Source organism: Salvelinus fontinalis, chromosome 29 (genome assembly GCF_029448725.1).
Source record: "Salvelinus fontinalis isolate EN_2023a chromosome 29, ASM2944872v1, whole genome shotgun sequence".
In the NCBI taxonomy this organism is placed as follows: Eukaryota; Metazoa; Chordata; class Actinopteri; order Salmoniformes; family Salmonidae; genus Salvelinus; species Salvelinus fontinalis.
Window position 1 is genome coordinate 10,706,393 of NC_074693.1, and position 19,772 is coordinate 10,726,164.

At 48.0% G+C, this 19,772-nt stretch overlaps 1 long non-coding RNA gene across 1 annotated transcript in view; it reads right to left on the reverse strand.

Moving 5' to 3' along the window:
* Positions 1 to 14,006: 14,006 nt before the first annotated feature.
* Positions 14,007 to 19,772, reverse strand: part of LOC129827408 (uncharacterized) — a 46,820-nt gene continuing 41,054 nt past the window's right edge. Inside the window, exons 3-4 of the long non-coding RNA XR_008755120.1 lie at positions 15,002 to 15,067; positions 14,007 to 14,161 (exon numbers count right to left, since the gene is read on the reverse strand). This is a non-coding gene — a long non-coding RNA (uncharacterized LOC129827408). The remainder of the gene's footprint in view (positions 14,162 to 15,001; positions 15,068 to 19,772) is intronic.

Consider the following 19,772-nt stretch of genomic DNA (forward strand, 5'->3'; position numbering starts at 1 on the left):
TCTCTCGCCCACTCTCTCTCTCTCTCTCGCTCTCTCTCTCCCTCTCTCGCCCACTCTCGCCCACTCTCGCCCACTCTCGCCCACTCTCGCCCACTCTCGCCCACTCTCGCCCACTCTCGCCCACTCTCTCTCTCTCTCGCCCACTCTCTCTCTCTCTCGCCCACTCTCTCTCTCTCTCGCCCACTCTCTCTCTCTCTCGCCCACTCTCTCTCTCTCTCTCGCCCACTCTCTCTCTCTCTCGCCCACTCTCTCTCTCTCTCTCGCCCACTCTCTCTCTCTCTCGCCCACTCTCTCTCTCTCTCGCCCACTCTCTCTCTCTCTCGCCCACTCTCTCTCTCTCTCGCCCACTCTCTCTCTCTCTCGCCCACTCTCTCTCTCTCTCGCCCACTCTCTCTCTCTCTCGCCCACTCTCTCTCTCTCTCGCCCCACTCTCTCTCTCTCTCGCCCACTCTCTCTCTCTCTCGCCCACTCTCTCTCTCTCGCCCACTCTCTCTCTCTCTCGCCCACTCTCTCTCTCTCTCGCCCACTCTCTCTCTCGCCCACTCTCTCTCTCGCCCACTCTCTCTCTCGCCCACTCTCTCTCTCGCCCACTCTCTCTTTCGCTCTCTTGGCTCCATGCCTTTCCGCACAGAATAATAAAATAAGGCAAAGAGGAGGGAGGATGAGAGCAGCGGAGGAAGGGAGGTGAGGGGGGTGGTTGTTTAACCTTGAAAGCATTACTTAAATAATCCCCTCTCTCTCCTCTCTCTCACCTTGTCTCGCTCTCTCCCCTGGTTAGGTATGTAGAGTCCAGTGCCACGTTTCATCTTATTAGTGCCCTCACTGAGATGGAGCTGCCTCCCTGAATGATAATGCTGGAAGGAGCAGCGAGAGAGAGGGATGGATAGAGGGGGGGAGGAAGGAGGGTGATATAGGGAGAGAGAGCAGAGAGAGAGAGAGGGAGGGATGGAGAAAGAGTGAGAGGGAGGAAAGAGAGCAAGAGAGTGGTAGGAAGGAAGAGAGAAAGCAGAGAGAGAGCAATAGAGAAAACGATAGAGCAGAGAAAGAGAAGGAACAAAGGGAGCAAAAGCTGTAAGCGAGAGAGAGATTTCATGTTGTACCACAGGGCCAGAACACATCAATCCTTCATTAGCCTGCTCCTTTTCCTGAAGTCATATGTATGTGAGGACACTTTGCATTTCTGAAGTCTCCCCTGCAGGCAGCTTACATATGAGACTCTTTTTCACCGTCTAGAGCAACTACAAACAGCTATGGCTACAGCTAGAGCAGAATATAGCTAAATCTGACCCTACCCATACCGCAATACTGTAAATATACGTACTGATGGGACTTTCAACAGGGGTGTTACGTAGCTATGATTGAGCTACTGCTACTGCAAAATTCTACCACTACAGAGTAGCATATAGATAACACTACCCCTACCACTACAGAGCAGCATATATATAACACTACCACTACCACTACAGAGTAGCATATAGATAGCACTACCCCTACAGAGTAGCATATAGATAGCACTACCCCTACAGAGCAGCATATATATAACACTACCACTACCACTACAGAGTAGCATATAGATAACACTACTCCTACCACTACAGAGTAGCATATAGATAACACTACCCCTACCACTACAGAGTAGCATATAGATAACACTACTCCTACCACTACAGAGTAGCATATAGATATCACTACCCCTACCACTACCGAGTAGCATATAGATAACACTACTCCTACCGAGTAGCATATAGATAACACTACTCCTACCGAGTAGCATATAGATAACACTACCCCTACCACTACAGAGTAGCATATAGATAACACTACTCCTACAGTGTGTGTGTGTGTGTGTGTGTGTGTGTGTGTGTGTGTGTGTGTGTGTGTGTGTGTGTGTGTGTGTGTGTGTGTGTGTGTGTGTGTGTGTATTATCCTTGTGGGATAGTAAAAGAAGTACAATTTGGACAATTGGGAACATCCCCACAAGGACAACGGCTTCCAGCTAACCAAATGAAATTGTATTTGTCACATACACATGGTTAGAAGATGTTAATGCGAGTGTAGCAAAATGCTTGTGCTTCTAGTTCCGACAAGGCAGTAATAACCAACGAGTAATCTAACCTAACAATTTCACAACAACTACATTATACACACACGAGTGAAAAGGGATGAAGAATATGTACATAAAATATATGAATGAGTGATGGTACAGAACGGCATAGGCAAGATGCAGTAGATGGTATCGAGTACAGGATATACATATGAGATGAGTAATGTAGGGTATGTAAACATTATATTAAGTGGCATTGTTTAAAGTGGCTAATGACACATTTTTTACATCAATTTTTCATTATTAAAGTGGCTGGAGATGAGTCAGTATGTTGGCAGCAGCCACTCAATGTTAGTGATGGCTGTTTAACAGTCTGATGGCCTTGAGATAGAAGCTGTTTTTCAGTCTCTCGGTCCCAGCTTTGATGCACCTGTACTGACCTTGCCTTCTGGATGATAACGGGGTGAACAGGCAGTGGCTCAGGTGGTTGTTGTCCTTGATGATCTTTATGGCCTTCCTGTGACTTCGGGTGGTGTAGGTGTCCTGGAGAGCAGGTAGTTTGCCCCCGGTGATGCGTTCTGCAGACCTCACTACCCTCTGGAGAGCCTTACGGTTGTGGGCGAAGCAGTTGCCGTACCAGGCGGTGATACAGCCCGACAGGATGCTCTCGATTGTGCATCTGTAAAAGTTTGGGAGTGCTTTTGCTGACAAGCCGAATTTCTTCAGCCTCCTGAGGTTGAAGAGGCGCTGCTGCGCCTTCTTCACCACGCTGTCTGTGTGGGTGGACCAATTCAGTTTGTCCGTGATGTGTACGCCGAGGAACTTAAAACTTACTACGATCTCCACTACTGTCCCGTCGATGTGGAGAGGGGGGGTGCTCCCTCTGCTGTTTCCTGAAGTCAACGATCATCTCATTTGTTTTGTTGACGTTGAGTGTGAGGTTATTTTCCTGACACCACACTCCGAGGGCCCTCACCTCCTCCCTGTAGGCCGTCTCGTCGCTGTTGGCAATCAAGCCTACCACCTTGACCTGGTTAAAAGCAGTGGTTCGCGCTTTCAGCTTCACGCGAATGCTGCCATCAATCCATGGTTTCTGGTTTGGGAATGTTTTAATAGTTGCTGTGGGTATGACATCGCCGAAGCACTTGCTAATAAACTCGCTCACTGAATCAGCGTATTCGTCAATGTTGTTGTTTGACGCAATGCGGAACATAACCCAGTCCACGTGATCGAAGCAATCTTGAAGCGTGGAATCAGATTGGTCGGACCAGCGTTGAACAGACCTGAGCGCGGGACCTTCCTGTTTTAGTTTCTGTCTATAGGCTGGGAGAAACAAAATGGAGTTGTGGTCAGCCTTTCCGAAAGGAGGGCGGGGGAGGGCCTTACATGCGTCGCAGAAGTTAGAATAACAGTGGTCTAGGGTTTTACCAGCCCTGGTAGCACAATCGATATGCTGATAGAATTTAGGGAGTCTTGTTAGTTTAAGTAGACTAATGATACATTGATTTAATATACAGTAGTATATACACTACCGTTCAAAAGTTTGGGGTTACAAAGAAATGTTCTTGTTTTTGAAAGAAAAGCACATTTCTTTTTTCCATTAAAATAACACAAAACACCAGTCTAAACGCCAACAGTGAAGAGGCGACCCCGGGATGCTGGCGTTCTAGGCAGAGGTCCTCTGTCTGTGTTCTATTGCCCATCTTACTCGTTTCTTTTTATTGGCCAGTCTGAGATATGGCTTTTTCTTTGGAACTCTGCCTAGAAGGCCAGCATCCCGGAGTCGTCTCTTTACTGTTGAAGTTGAGAATGGTGTTTTGAGGGTACTATTTAATGAAGCTGCCAGTTGAGGACTTGTGAATCTGTTTCTCAAACTAGACACTTGTCCTGTACCTGTCCTCTTGCTCAGTTGTGCACCGGGGCCTCAAACTTTTTCTATTCTGGTTAGAGACAGTTTGCGCTGTTCTGTAGAAGGTAGTAGTACACAGCGTTGTACAAGATCTTCAGTTTCTTGGCAATTTCTTGCATGGAATAGCCTTCATTTCTCAGAACAAGAATAGACTGACGTGTTTCAGAAGAAAGGTCTTTGTTTCTGGCCATTTTGAGCCTGTAATCAAACCCACAAATGCTGATGCTCCAGATACTCAACTAGTCTAAAGAAGGACAGTTTTATTGCTTCTTTAATCACAACAGTTATCAGCTGTGCTAACATATTTGCAAAAGGGTTTTCTAATTATCGATTAGCCTTTTAAAATGATAAACTTGGATATGCTAACACAGCGTGCCATTGGAACACAGGAGTGATGGTTGCTGATAATGGGCCTCTATACGCCTATGTAGATATTCCATCAAAAATAAGTTAGTTTCCAGCTACAATAGTCATTTACGACATTAACAATGTCTACACTGTATTGCTGATCATTTAATGGACAAAAACATTTTATTTTATTTCAAAAACAAGGACATTTCTATGTGACCCCAAACTTTTGAACGGTAGTGTGTATTTGTTTCAGGCAATACAAAACGGGTCCTTTCTAGAGATAAATGCCCCTCCCTAAATCGCCTCGCCCACTTCAGGAAGTGCTGATCACTATGTACCGTACGTAGGTGGTGGCCTCCCTTAAACACCACAGAAGAAACCCAAATCCCACAAAAGGAGATGGCGGTTTTGAAAGAAAATGGCAGAATCAGTGCTGGTGATAGAGGAAACGAGGTGGTGATAGAGTAATGGCAGAAGTGTGGCCTTTTAGGATGACTGTTAGGGTGTGGCCTTTTAGGATGACTGTTAGGGTGTGGCCTTTTAGGATGACTGTTAGGGTGTGGCCTTTTAGGATGACTGTTAGGGTGTGGCCTTTTAGGATGACTGTTAGGGTGTGGCCTTTTAGGATGACTGTTAGGGTGTGGCCTTTTAGGATGACTGTTAGGGTGTGGCCTTTTAGGATGACTGTTAGGGTGTGGCCTTTTAGGATGACTGTTAGGGTGTGGCCTTTTAGGATGACTGTTAGGGTGTGGCCTTTTAGGATGACTGTTAGGGTGTGGCCTTTTAGGATGACTGTTAGGGTGTGGCCTTTTTGGATGACTGTTAGGGTGTGGCCTTTTTGGATGACTGTTAGGGTGTGGCCTTTTAGGATGACTGTTAGGGTGTGGCCTTTTTGGATGACTGTTAAGGTGTGGCCTGTGCCACAAACCGTCTCGAAATTCGTAACAAAAGGGAGACAACGTGGAGATAAAGAATAACAAAATATATTTATGAACTGAAGTAGAGTAAATACAATTAACAATGGTGTGTGTTTAATCAGTAGTCAGTAGTGGTTGCGTGTATACATGTGATAATGAGGGGTGTTGAAAGGTGCCAACGCAAACAAACAAAAACAGACACAAAAATGCCACAACCAAAACCTATCAGTGTCTGCATGGAGAGAATCTCCCCAATGAAGGGGGAAGAGGTGTATTTAACCTGGGACACACGCGGGCCCAGGTGTGTCCCATTTCTCTGACGACCCTCCCGGCTCCGCCCACTGACATCCTATTAAGGAAAACAAGAGCAAAGAGAAAGATTTCGGCAGACAGAGTGGTAAGGTCGTCACACCTGTTAGGGTGGAGGAGGTCAAAGTAGGAAGGATGAGGGCTGTTGAGAAGGTCTCCTATGCAGAAGCAGTGAACATTGTTGAATCAGCGAGTAAATGAAGCTACGGTAGTGGACTCCCAACAAGCTGTGGATGTCAGTCATTTGAGAGATCCTGAAACGCTAATTGTGAAGAAGGTTGATTTTGTTGCATTTATTGCGCAGGTGATGATAATTGTACAGGAAAAACTAACAAAAATGTAAGAAACTGGAATTCATTGTAAACGCGGCTAAAAGGGCCTTGGATCTCCAGGATTCACGGCTGAAACAATGCAAGGAATATTGTCTCAAGATGCTTCCCCATCTCAGGCCCCAGTACATTTGACTAAGTGAAGGAGTACATTGACTTTTGTTTTCTTATTTAGAATAATATGAGTGTTTTTTGTGTATATTTAAGAAAAATATTTACAATTAAATGTTTTCATTAAAATATCTCAGGTTTTGAGTGCTTGAAGCATCACTACAGCCCCGGAGTCAATCCGGGTTTGATCTCAGGCCTTGACCAGGAGACCCATGAGGCAGCGCACAATTGTCCCATTATTTGGCCGGCAGGGATTTCCTTGTCCCACTGCGCTCTAGCGACTCCTTGTGGCGGGCCGGCCAGTTGTACGGTGTTTCTTGCGACACATTGGTGCAGCTGGCTTCTGCGTTAGCGAGCAGTGTGTCAAGAAGCAGTGCGGCTTGGCAGGGTCATGTTTTGGAGGACACATGAATCTCGACCTTCGCCTTTCCCAAATCCGTACGGGAGTTGCAGCGATGGGACAAGACTGCAACTACCAATTGGATATCACGAAATTGGGGAGAAAATTAGGTAAAAAGTAAAAAAGAAAAAGAACATACCTGTTACCAAAAATACTGACCTTACCATTAAGCTTGTTTACACTGAGCTGCACGGGTCAGAACGCAATCATGGTTACATTAAGACGCCGTGGAGCCGGCGCAATATATGGGTCAGAAAACATACCTAAATAAAAACTTGCACATCTCTCTTTGGTGTAGCCTTAAACATCACGGTCTGTAATTGTTTTCAGGACGGTGACGGTGATGAGGTGCTCTTTTGTTTCTTCCTATAGTTCGGGATAAAATACTTTTGCTGCGCCATATGGGAACAGTGGATGACCAAATGCTTGAGATGAATAACAAGATGAATACTTTGTTAGCCTATCAACAGACCAATGGGTCGGAGATTTGTCCTTGCCTGATGATATCAAATCTCCGGCTTGAGGACCGGCAAAAGCTGGAGGTGCTGGAGACCATGCTGAGAAATGACACCGAGCTACTGGAGGACCCTCAAGACCTGTAGCTGCTGGAGACCATGCTGATCCAGGACATCGAGCTGCTGGAGGACCGGCAAGAACCCGGAGCTGCTGGAGTCCACACTGAGCCAGGACACCGAGCTGCTGGAAGACAGGCAAGACCCGGTGCAGCTGGAGGCCACGCTGAGCCAGGACACTGAGCTGCTGTAGGACAGGCAAAACCCTGTGCTGCTGGAGGCCACGCTGAGCCAGGACACCGAGCTGCTGGAGGACAGGCAAGACCTGGTACTCCTGGAGACCCCACTGATCCAGGACACTGAGCTGATGGAGAGACTTGAATTGACGAGATTTATTTGTCGTCACCCATTGATCGAAGGAAACAGGACTTTTTTATATGATATTTTGTACAAACGTAATAATTTACAGAGTTGTAAATACTTAATGGAAATCACAAACCGTTAATCAAATGGACATGGCACCCAATGTAAATAATACAAATATACACTGCTCAAAAAAATAAAGGGAACACTAAAATAACACATCCTAGATCTGAATGAATGAAATATTCTTATTAAATACTTTTTTCTTTACATAGTTGAATGTGCTGACAACAAAATCACACAAAATGATCAATGGAAATCAAATGTATCAACCCATGGAGGTCTGGATTTGGAGTCACACTCAAAATTAAAGTGGAAAACCACACTACAGGCTGATCCAACTTTGATGTAATGTCCTTAAAACAAGTCAAAATGAGGCTCAGTAGTGTGTGTGGCCTCCACGTGCCTGTATGACCTCCCTACAACGCCTGGGCATGCTCCTGATGAGGTGGCGGATGGTCTCCTGAGGGATCTCCTTCCAGACCTGGACTAAAGCATCCGCCAACTCCTGGACAGTCTGTGGTGCAACGTGGCGTTGGTGGATGGAGCGAGACATGATGTCCCAGATGTGCTCAATTGGATTCAGGTCTGGGGAACGGGCGGGCCAGTCCATAGCATCAATGCCTTCCTCTTGCAGGAACTGCTGACACACTCCAGCCACATGAGGTCTAGCATTGTCTTGCATTAGGAGGAACCCAGGGCCAACCGCACCAGCATATGGTCTCACAAGGGGTCTGAGGATCTCATCTCAGAACCTAATGGCAGTCAGGCTACCTCTGGCGAGCACATGAAGGGCTGTGCGGCCCCCCAAAGAAATGCCACCCCACACCATGACTGACCCACCGCCAAACCGGTCATGCTGGAGGATGTTGCAGGCAGCAGAATGTTCTCCACGGCATCTCTAGACTCTGTCACATGTGCTCAGTGTGAACCTGCTTTTATCTGTGAAGAGCACAGGGCGCCAGTGGCGAATTTGCCAATCTTGGTGTTCTCTAGCAAATGCCAAACTTCCTGCACGGTGTTGGCTGTAAGCACAACTCCCACCTGTGGACGTCGGGCCCTCATACACCCTCATGGAGTCTGTTTCTGACCGTTTGAGCAGACATGCACATTTGTGGCCTGCTGGAGGTCATTTTGCAAGGCTTTGGCAGTGCTCCACCTGCTCCTCCTTGCACAAAGGCGGAGGTAGCGGTCCTGCTGCTGAGTTGTTGCCCTCCTACGGCCTCCTCCACGTCTCCTGATGTACTGGCCTGTCTCCTGGTAGTGCCTCCATGCTCTGGACACTACGCTGACAGACACAGCAAACCTTCTTGCCACAGCTCGCATTGATGTGCCATCCTGGATGAGCTGCACTACCTGAGCCACTTGTGTGGGTTGTAGACTCCGTCTCATGCTACCACTAGAGTGAGAGCACCGCCAGCATTCAAAAGTGACCAAAACATCAGCCAGGAAGCATAGGAACTGAGAAGTGGTCTATGGTCACCACCTGCAGAACCACTCCTTTATTGGGGGTGTCTTGCTAATTGCCTATATTTTCCACCTTTTGTCTATTCCATTTGCACAACAGCATGTGAAATGTATTGTCAATCAGTGTTGCTTCCTAAGTGGACAGTTTGATTTCACAGAAGTGTGATTGACTTGGAGTTACATTGTGTTGTTTAAGTGTTCCCTTTATTTTTTTGAGCAGTGTATATTTTTTTAAACAAGTGGTGAAAGAAAGTAGGCACGCCTCTGGCCTGACGCTGAAAACCCGTCTTGCCGCTGACTGGAAGGTACACCGGCTTCTCGAATGCTCATTGCTAACTAGGAAGTTAAGGCTGTTCTCCAGAATTAGGTATAGCTGTATCGGTATCCCCATTACATACAGTGCCTTGCAAACGTATTCATCCTCTTCGAGTTTTTCATATTTTGTTGTATTACAACCTGTAATACAAATAGATTTTGGTGGAATTAAATGTACTTGACATTAACAAAATAGTCCAAATTGGTGAAGTGAGGTAAAAAAAATGACGTATTTAAAAAAATATGTGGTGCATGCATATGCATTCACCCCCTTTGCTATGAACCCCCTAAATAAGATCTGGTGCAACCAATTACCTTCAGAAGTCACATCATTAGTTAGATTGCACACAGGTGGACTTTATTTAAGTGTCACATGATCTGTCACATGATCTCAGTATATATACACACCTGTTCTGAAAGGCCCCAGAGTCTGCAACACCACCAAGCAAGTGGCACCATGAAGACCAAGGAGCTCTCCAAACAGGTTAGGGACAAAGTTGTTAAGAATTACAGAGCAGGGTTGGGTTTGAACATCTCACGGAGCACCATTAAATCCATTATTAAAAAATGGAAAGAATATGGCACCACAAACCTGTAAAGAGAGGGCCGCCCACCAAACTCACGGTCCAGGCAAGGAGGGCATTAATCAGAGAGGCAAAATAGAGACCAAAGATAACCCTGAAGGAGCTGCAAAGCTCCACAGCGGAGATTGGAGTATCTGTCCATAGGACCACTTTAAGCTGTACACTCCACAGAGCTGGGCTTTACGGAAGAGTGGCCAGAAAAAAAGACATTGCTTAAAGAAACAAAAATAAGCAAACACGTTTGGTGTTTGCCAAAAGCCACGTGGGAGACTCCCCAAAAATATGGAAGAAGGTACTCTGGTCAGATGAGACAAAAATTGTCTGTACGACCATCAAGGAAAATGCTATGTCTGGCGTAAACCCAACACCTCTCATCACCCTGAAAACACGATCCCCAGTGAAAAATGTTGGTGGCAGCATCATGCTGTGGGAATGTTTTTCATCAGTAGGGACTGGGAAACTGGTCAGAATAATGGATGGCGCTAAATACAGGGAAATTCTTGAGTCAGTCTTCCAGAGAATTGAGACTGGTATGGAGGTTCACCTTCCAGCAGGACAATGACCCTAAGCCTACTGCTAAAGCAACACTTGAGTGGTTTAAGGGGAAACATTTAAATGTCTTGGAATGGCCTTTTCAAAGCCCAGACCTCAATCCAATTCAGCATTTGTCGTATGACTCAAAGATTGCTTTACTCCAGCGGAACGTCGTATGACTCAAAGATTGCTTTACTCCAGCGGAACCCATCCAACTTGAAGGAGCTGGAACAGTTTTTCCTTGAATAATGGGCAAAAATCCCAATGGCTAGATGTGCCAAGCTGACAGAGACATACCTCTTGAGACTTGCAGCTGTAATTGCTGCAAAAGGTGTCTCTACAAAGTATTGACTTTGGGGGTGAATAGCTATGCATGCTCAAGTTCTGTTTTTTTGTATTATTTCTTGTTTGTTTCACAAGAAAAAACATTTTGCCTCTTCAAAGTGGTATTCATGTTGTGTAAATCAAATTAAACAAACTCCCCCCAAAAAATCAATTTTAATTCCAGGTTGTAAGGTAACAAAATAGAAAAATGCCAAGGGGGGGGGGGGGGGGGAACTTTCACAAGCCTCTGTAAAATAATATTACACACTATCTCACAGTGGCTATTCATTGGGATGGGATTTTTTCTCTATCTGCCTCTCTCTCTATCTGCCTCTCTCTCTCTCTCGCTGCTACTCTCTCGCTGCCACTCTCTCGCTGCCACTCTCTCGCTGCCACTCTCTCTCACTCACTCTCGCTGTCTCTCTCTCTGCCTCTCTCGCTGCCGCTGTCTCTTTCTCTCTCTCGCTGCCGCTGTCTCTTTCTCTCTCTCGCTGCCTCTCTCTCTCTCTCTCTCGCTGCCTCTCTCTCTCTCGCTGCCTCTCTCTCTCTCTCTCTCTCGCTGCCTCTCTCTCTCGCTGCCACTCTCTCTCGCTGCCACTCTCTCGCTGCCACTCTCTCGCTGCCACTCTCTCGCTGCCACTCTCTCGCTGCCACTCTCTCGCTGCCACTCTCTCGCTGCCACTCTCTCGCTGCCTCTCTCTCGCTGCCTCTCTCTCGCTGCCTCTCTCGCTGCCTCTCTCTCGCTGCCTCTCTCTCTCTCTCTCTCGCTGCCTCTCTCTCTCTCTCTCTCGCTGCCTCTCTCTCTCTCTCTCTCGCTGCCTCTCTCTCTCTCTCTCTCGCTGCCTCTCTCTCGCTGCCTCTCTCTCGCTGCCCCTCTCTCGCTGCCCCTCTCTCTCTCGCTGCCCCTCTCTCTCTCGCTGCCCCTCTCTCTCTCTCTCGCTGCCCCTCTCTCTCTCTCTCGCTGCCCCTCTCTCTCTCTCTCGCTGCCCCTCTCTCTCTCTCTCGCTGCCCCTCTCTCTCTCTCTCGCTGCCCCTCTCTCTCTCTCTCGCTGCCCCTCTCTCTCTCTCTCGCTGCCCCTCTCTCTCTCTCTCGCTGCCCCCTCTCTCTCTCTCTCGCTGCCCCTCTCTCTCTCTCTCGCTGCCCCTCTCTCTCTCTCTCTCGCTGCCCCTCTCTCTCTCTCTCTCGCTGCCTCTCTCTCTCTCTCTCTCGCTGCCTCTCTCTCTCTCTCTCTCTCGCTGCCTCTCTCTCTCTCTCTCTCTCTCTCGCTGCCTCTCTCTCTCTCTCTCTCTCTCTCGCTGCCTCTCTCTCTCTCTCTCTCTCTCTCGCTGCCTCTCTCTCTCTCTCTCGCTGCCTCTCTCTCTCTCTCTCTCTCTCTCGCTGCCTCTCTCTCTCTCTCTCTCTCTCTCGCTGCCTCTCTCTCTCTCGCTGCCTCTCTCTCTCTCGCTGCCTCTCTCTCTCTCGCTGCCTCTCTCTCTCTCGCTGCCTCTCTCTCTCTCGCTGCCTCTCTCTCTCTCGCTGCCTCTCTCTCTCTCGCTGCCTCTCTCTCTCTCGCTGCCTCTCTCTCTCTCGCTGCCTCTCTCTCTCTCGCTGCCTCTCTCTCTCTCGCTGCCTCTCTCTCTCTCGCTGCCTCTCTCTCTCTCGCTGCCTCTCTCTCTCTCGCTGCCTCTCTCTCTCGCTGCCTCTCTCTCTCGCTGCCTCTCTCTCTCTCTCTCTCTGCCTCTCTCTCTCTCTGCCTCTCTCTCTCTCCTTGCATGCAATTCAACAGTACACATACTCTCACCAGGTTATGCTTCTTCAGTGGTCTAGCGACTCTGAAATGTCACTTTCAATCACTTGATGGAGACCCAGTGCCTACGCAGACAAATAGCTTTGACAAGCCCTCCTTCGTTTACCACTGTGTGTGTGTGTGTGTGTGCGCTTAAAACTGCCTCTCTCCTGAACAGGCGAGACACGTGAGGATCAATCTGCTCCCTCTAGATTTCAAACACACACACACAGACCCTGCCCAGCCAATAGCACAGTGATCCAATATTTACGACGACGCTCACTGTTGATGTTTTTGTTCTCATATACCCCTCGTCCCTGACCCTGGCTCCGTCCCTGGACCTGTCCCTGGACCTGGCTCCGTCCCTGGCTCCGTCCCTGGCTCCGTCCCTGGCTCCGTCCCTGGACCTGTCCCTGGACCCGTCCCTGGCTCCGTCCCTGGACCTGGACCCGTCCCTGGACCTGGACCTGTCCCTGAACCCGTCCCTGGCTCCGTCCCTGGCTCCGTCCCTGGACCTGTCCCTGGCTCCGTCCCTGGCTCCGTCCCTGGCTCCGTCCCTGGACCTGTCCCTGGACCCGTCCCTGGACCCGTCCCTGGACCTGAACCCGTCCCTGGCTCCGTCCCTGGCTCCGTCCCTGGCTCCGTCCCTGGCTCCGTCCCTGGCTCCGTCCCTGGCTCCGTCCCTGGCTCCGTCCCTGGACCTGTCCCTGAACCCGTCCCTGGCTCCGTCCCTGGACCTGTCCCTGAACCCGTCCCTGGCTCCGTCCCTGAACCCGTCCCTGAACCCGTCCCTGGCTCCGTCCCTGAACCCGTCCCTGGCTCCGTCCCTGGCTCCGTCCCTGGACCTGTCCCTGGCTCCGTCCCTGGCTCCGTCCCTGGACCTGTCCCTGGACCTGGACCCGTCCCTGGACCCGTCCCTGAACCCGTCCCTGGCTCCGTCCCTGGCTCCGTCCCTGGCTCCGTCCCTGGCTCCGTCCTTGGACCCGTCCCTGGACCCGTCCCTGGACCCGTCCCTGGACCTATCCCTGGACCTGGACCCGTCCCTGGACCCGTCCCTGGACCTGTCCCTGAACCCGTCCCTGGCCCCGTCCCTGGCTCCGTCCCTGGCTCCGTCCCTGGCTCCGTCCCTGGCTCCGTCCCTGGCTCCGTCCCTGGCTCCGTCCCTGGCTCCGTCGATGGCTCCGTCCCTGGCTCCGTCCCTGGCTCCGTCCCTGGCTCCGTCCCTGGCTCCGTCCCTGGACCCGTCCCTGGCTACGTCCCTGGACCTGTCCCTGGACCTGACCCGTCCCTGGACCCGTCCCTGGCTCCGTCCCTGGACCTGGACCCGTCCCTGGACCCGTCCCTGGACCCGTCCCTGGCTCCGTCCCTGGCTCCGTCCCTGGCTCCGTCCCTGGCTCCGTCCCTGGCTCCGTCCTTGGACCCGTCCCTGGACCCGTCCCTGGACCCGTCCCTGGACCTATCCCTGGACCTGGACCCGTCCCTGGACCCGTCCCTGGACCTGTCCCTGAACCCGTCCCTGGCCCCGTCCCTGGCTCCGTCCCTGGCTCCGTCCCTGGCTCCGTCCCTGGCTCCGTCCCTGGCTCCGTCGATGGCTCCGTCCCTGGCTCCGTCCCTGGCTCCGTCCCTGGCTCCGTCCCTGGCTCCGTCCCTGGACCCGTCCCTGGCTACGTCCCTGGACCTGTCCCTGGACCTGACCCGTCCCTGGACCCGTCCCTGGCTCCGTCCCTGGACCTGGACCCGTCCCTGGACCCGTCCCTGGACCCGTCCCTGGCTCCGTCCCTGGCTCCGTCCCTGGACCTGGACCCGTCCCTGGCTCTGGTTAATTTCACAACTGTCTTCTCTGCCCAGAAATCATTCTCCTCCAGTCTCCACCACACACACACACACACACACACACACACACGTTTCCCTGGATATAATTAAAGACCAGAAAGAGAGTTTTTCCTTCCTATAAACCTTGTGACCTTCGTCAGGGCAATGCAGTCAGACAGAGACAGAGAGAGAGACAGGGAGAGAGAGAGAGAGACAGAGAGAGAGAGAGACAGAGAGAGAGAGAGACAGAGAGAGAGAGAGAGAGAGAGACAGAGAGAGAGAGAGAGACAGAGACAGAGAGAGAGAGAGAGAGAGAGAGAGAGAGAGAGAGAGAGAGAGAGAGAGAGAGAGACAGAGAGAAGGCGAGAGAGACAGGGAGAGAGAGAGAGAGAGAGAGAGAGAGAGAGAGAGAGAGAGAGAGAGAGAGAGAGAGAGAGAGAGAGAGACAGGGAGAGAGAGAGAGAGAGATAGAGACAGAGACAGAGAGAGAGAGAAGGTGAGAGAGACAGGGAGAAGGCGAGAGAGACAGGGAGAGAGACAGGGAGAGAGCGAGAGAGACAGGGAGAGAGCGAGAGAGACAGGGAGAGAGCGAGAGAGACAGGGAGAGAGCGAGAGAGAGAGGCTCCTCTATAGAGGACAAAGCTCCCTTTCTGCTGCAGCTGAACCCAGACAGAGCGGAGAAGCCAAGGATGCATCTGAAATGGCATCCTTTTCCCTATGTAGTGCACTCCTTTACTTTGGGCCAAAGGTAGAGCACTACATAGGGAATAGGATGCCTTCTTGGACAGAGCCCAGGACAATGCAGTAGCAACCATGCCCACATATAGACGCATGCACAGACTGATGCACGGACACATGCACGCACACACACACAGCTCAAGTAAAGGGGATTACTGATTCAGTGATTATGGGGTACTGTTGGCGCGTCGTCTGAATGGCCAAGAGCTGACTGGGAGTGTACTGCAGAGGTAGGGGGAAGGAAGACAGAGAGAGAGAGAGAGATGGAGGGGGAAGGAAGACAAAGAGAGAGAGATGGATGGGGAAGGAAGAGAGAGAGAGAGATGGATGGGGAAGAAAGAGAGAAAGGGGGAAGTAAATCAGAGAGAGAAGGAAGACAGAGAAAGAGAGATGGCAACAGCCAGTGAAAGTGCAGGGCACCAAAATCAAACAACAGAAATCTCATAATTAAAATTCCTCAAACATACATGTATATTATGCCATTTTAAAGGTAATCTTATGGTTAATCCCACCAACGTGTCCGATTTAAAATAGGCTTTTCAGCGAAAGCACCACAAACGATTATGTTAGGTCACCACAAACTCACAGAAAAACACAGTCATTTTTCCAGACAAAGACAGGAGTCACAAAAAGCAGAAAGAGATAAATTAATCACTAACCTTTGATGATCTTTATCAGATGACACTCATAAGACTTCATGTTACACAATACATTTATGTTTTGTTCGATAAAGTTAATATTTATATCCAAAAACCTCAGTTTACATTGGCACCATGTTCAGAAATGCCTCCAAAATATTCGGAAAAATTGCAGAGCCACATCAAATAAATAAATACTCATCATAAACTTTGATGAAAGATACATGTTTTACATAGAATTAAAGATACACTTGTTCTTAATGCAACCGCTGTGTCAGATTTCAAAAAGCTTTACGGCAAAACACAATATTCAATAATCTGAAAACAGCGTTCAGCCACAAAAGCAAGCCATACAGTTACCCGCCAAATTGCGCAGTCAACAAAACTCAAAAATAATTATAAATCTTCACTTACCTTTGCCGATCTTCGTCGGAATGCACTCCCAGGACTCCCACAAGAAATGTTTGTTTTGTTCGGTAATGTCCATCATTTATGTCCAAATCGCTATTTTTGTTATCGTGTTAGGTAAACAAATCCAACGTCAGAAAGCGCGTTCACTAAAAGCTGACGAAATGTCCAAAAGTTCTGTAACAGTCAGTAGAAACATGTCAAACGATGTATTGAATCAATCTTTAGAATGTTGTTAACATAAATCTTGAATAACGTTCCAACCGGAGAATGACATTGACTTCAGATGAGCGATGGAACAGAGCTCCCTCTCATGTGAACGCGCATGGTTAGATCATGGTCAGGTCATGGCAGACCTGACTAATTCCCCTCTAATTCCACTCTCCCCTCTCACTAATTCCCCTCTCGTTGGAAGTGCAAACTCATCCATATCTCGCTGTGAATTCAATAGGATCTTGGTTGAAAATCGACCAACCTCAGAATTCCCACTTCATGTTTGGATTTTTTCTCAGGTTTTTGCCTGCCATATGAGTTCTGTTATACTCACAGACATGATTCAAACAGGTTTAGAAACTTCAGAGTGTTTTCTATCCAATACGAATAATAATATGCATATACCAGCAACTGGGACTGAGGAGCAGGCAGTTTACTATGGGCACCTCTGTGCACCTTTCATCCAAGCTACTCAATACTGCCACAAGTAGTTTTAAGTGCGCTGGGCCGGTAACAGAAAGGACCCTGGTTCAAATCCCCAAGCCAACTATTTGAAAAATCTGTTGATTTGCCCTTGAGCAAGGCAATTAACCCCACATGTCCTGTATAAAAATGACTAAAATGTGCTTCTTGCAGTAAATTTGCATTCTACAAATTATTTCTAATTATGTTCTGGCCCACTGACCGTCCTCTCAACTTAAAATTAGCTAAATCTAGTTAATGATCCCTGCATTAGGGTCTAGTCTTCTATATACACAATCCCACCGCAGGGTGTCAAGTTCATTACCCTTTGACCAGGGCCCATTGGGCATAGAGAATAGGATACCAGTTGGAATGCAGGTTGGATATACTATAGTCATAGCAGTAAGGTTAGTGAACACAGACACCTCAAGTGGAACTGTACTGCATCATCGCCTGAACTAGTCTTGTCTTGGGTTTCTCCAGTAGGACATTTATCTATGACATACACTGTATTCACAGTGCTTCGGTTTCATGGCTATGCATAATCACTCATATCAAGTGTGCAACGATGGACATTTCTAGGTCCCAAATGGCATCTTATTCCCTATATAGTGCACTGCTTTTGATCAGGGCCCTATGGCACTGTTTAGGGAACTGTAAAGGGACTAGGGGGCTTTTGGGGACGCTCTCCATGTTCCTATGTAATTCATCAGTAGGTCTGTCTATCCTCCTCTGTAATTCATCAGTAGGTCTGCATATCCTCCTCTGTAATTCATCAGTAGGTCTGCCTATCCTCCTCTGTAATTCATCAGTAGGTCTGCCTATCCTCCTCTGTAATTCATCAGTAGGTCTGCCTATCCTCCTCTGTAATTCATCAGTAGGTCTGCCTATCCTCCTCTGTAATTCCTCAGTAGGTCTGCCTATCCTCCTCTGTAATTCATCAGTAGGTCTGCCTATCCTCCTCTGTAATTCATCAGTATGTCTGTCTATCCTCCTTATGTGAGACTGTCAAGCACTTGACAAAACATAGCTCTTTGGTAGCTCTCACCATCACTTTGGTCACTATTTTTCTGTCCTACAGTGTTCATCATCAATGAGTCATGAAATCTTAAGCTTGTTTTAGGCTGTCTTTTACACACTGTTTGTACACTTGTTTTGCAGTGCTCTGCAATCTCTTCGACCTCCTTTCCATAGTTCTCCAAAGTAACCCTCACTTCTGTAGTCCTGTAATGTGTCTGTAAGGGCACCTACTAGATCCACAGCCCTTGCTAGGTCAAGAGAGCTTGATGGGAGCATGTCAGAAAGACATTTGGTGTCACCACGCACTTCACAAAAGGTAACCAAAAGCCCTATGAAATGTAAATCTATCTGAGAAAGAAGGCCCCTTGCCTCCACTAGCACTCTAAGAACTGCTGGAAGCCTGTCCCTCAGATTACGGCATGCCATGTATCTGCATGCCAACCTCACATCCGTAAGTCTCTGTAGTTCCCTGGGCTGCTGCTGTGGATACAGCTCTTCCTGAACTGCAAGCCATTTGAGATGAACGTACGAGCCAGATACAAAGTTATAAAGCTTCTGCAGGAGAGCAAAACAGTGAACTGCCTCAGGCACTGATTTTTCAGCATCGACAAGAACCACATTCAAACAATGTGCATTACAGTGCACATAAAATGCAAATCTCACACTGTTTTTAATCCGTGCAGACACACCAGAATGCTTTCCGCTCGTGACGGATGCACCGTCATAGCCTTGCCCCACGAGATTATTTCTGTAGTCCAGATCATGTTTTTCAAGACAATCAATTATCATTTTTGTGAGACCTGCTGCATCTAAGCTTTCAGCTGACTGAAAGTGTACAAAGCTTTTGTGGATGGCCCCATTGTAATAGTACCTCACAACTAAATACATGTGTCTTTCTTTAAAATCTTTGGTTTCATCCGCAATTACACTAAAAACTTCACTTTCTTTTACTTCTCTTATTAGTTCACTTTGTACCATCTCAGCTAAGACCTCAAAAACTTCCTTTTGGATTTGGTGGCTTGTGTACTTAGCATTGCCACGTGTTCATTGTTTTCTCTATGAGAGGCTCATGCTTTGCTATTTCTTCTATGATTGTCAAAATATTACCCTTGTTGTGAGAGTCAGACCCTCTGCTCTGTATTTTGAGTGGCAGTTAATAGGAAAACGTCTGTAATTGTTTTAATGTAAGTCCATTTTTCCTCCACTTTCTTTTTCCGGTCCTCATTTATGACATCTAACATTCATGGAGTTGCTGTCAATAGCCCTTTTATGCTGATTCCAAGCATACATAGAATTGATATTATTCTCTGCATTCGAATGGAGCTTAAACCCAGTATTTTTAAACAGCGCCTTTTTCCAGTTACAAAAACCTGACTGTGATGTGAAGGAAGATTCGGGTGTATTGGGCAGAGAAAAATGCATACGGGCGAAACAATAAGTCAAATCTTGATTTACAGAATATTCAAGCCATGAATTGTCCCTATACCAGGAGCTGTTGAAAGCCCTTTTCCTAGAACCATGCTGAGTTCTGGGAAATGTTTTTAAACACGGCTGTACAGGACCCTCTTCTCTGGATCTTGAAATGTCTGAAATACACGTTAAATAATGTGTCATATCTCCATGGAAATGTATAATTAAGGAATCCACAAGATTAGACACTAACAGCTGCTAACTGAACTGCGTAGTTTAAAGTATAGGCCTGGTCTACCATTGGGTCCTTTTGGAACAGAAGTCTGTTCTCTCCCCTTCTGTTCATGTTTAATTGACCCTATGTAATCTTAATTACAAATCCCCATTATATCATAACAGTACCTTCAAATCAACTACCAGCCTAAGTTACTAGGTAGATCATGGCTAGCCCTACTGTGCAGTAAGTAACTTAGCTAGCTATAATTTCTTTCACCTTTACGATAGCAAACAGGCTATCTACAAATTGTGGTAATCTTTTGAGTAACGTTAACAGACTGATAATAACAATTGCTCATTTTGAGTTCAAGTACGAATTAACGGATTTCAAATTGCTGAATGTTAACTTGCTGAACACGGACAGCTGTAGCCTACTTGTTAGCCCACATTAGCTAAACATTTGTATACTGTAACTTACAACACTGTATATGCGTGTATTTCTAGCACAGATGTAAAATAATGTTAGGCTAAATTGGAAACCGATCTCTCTTATCTGATTA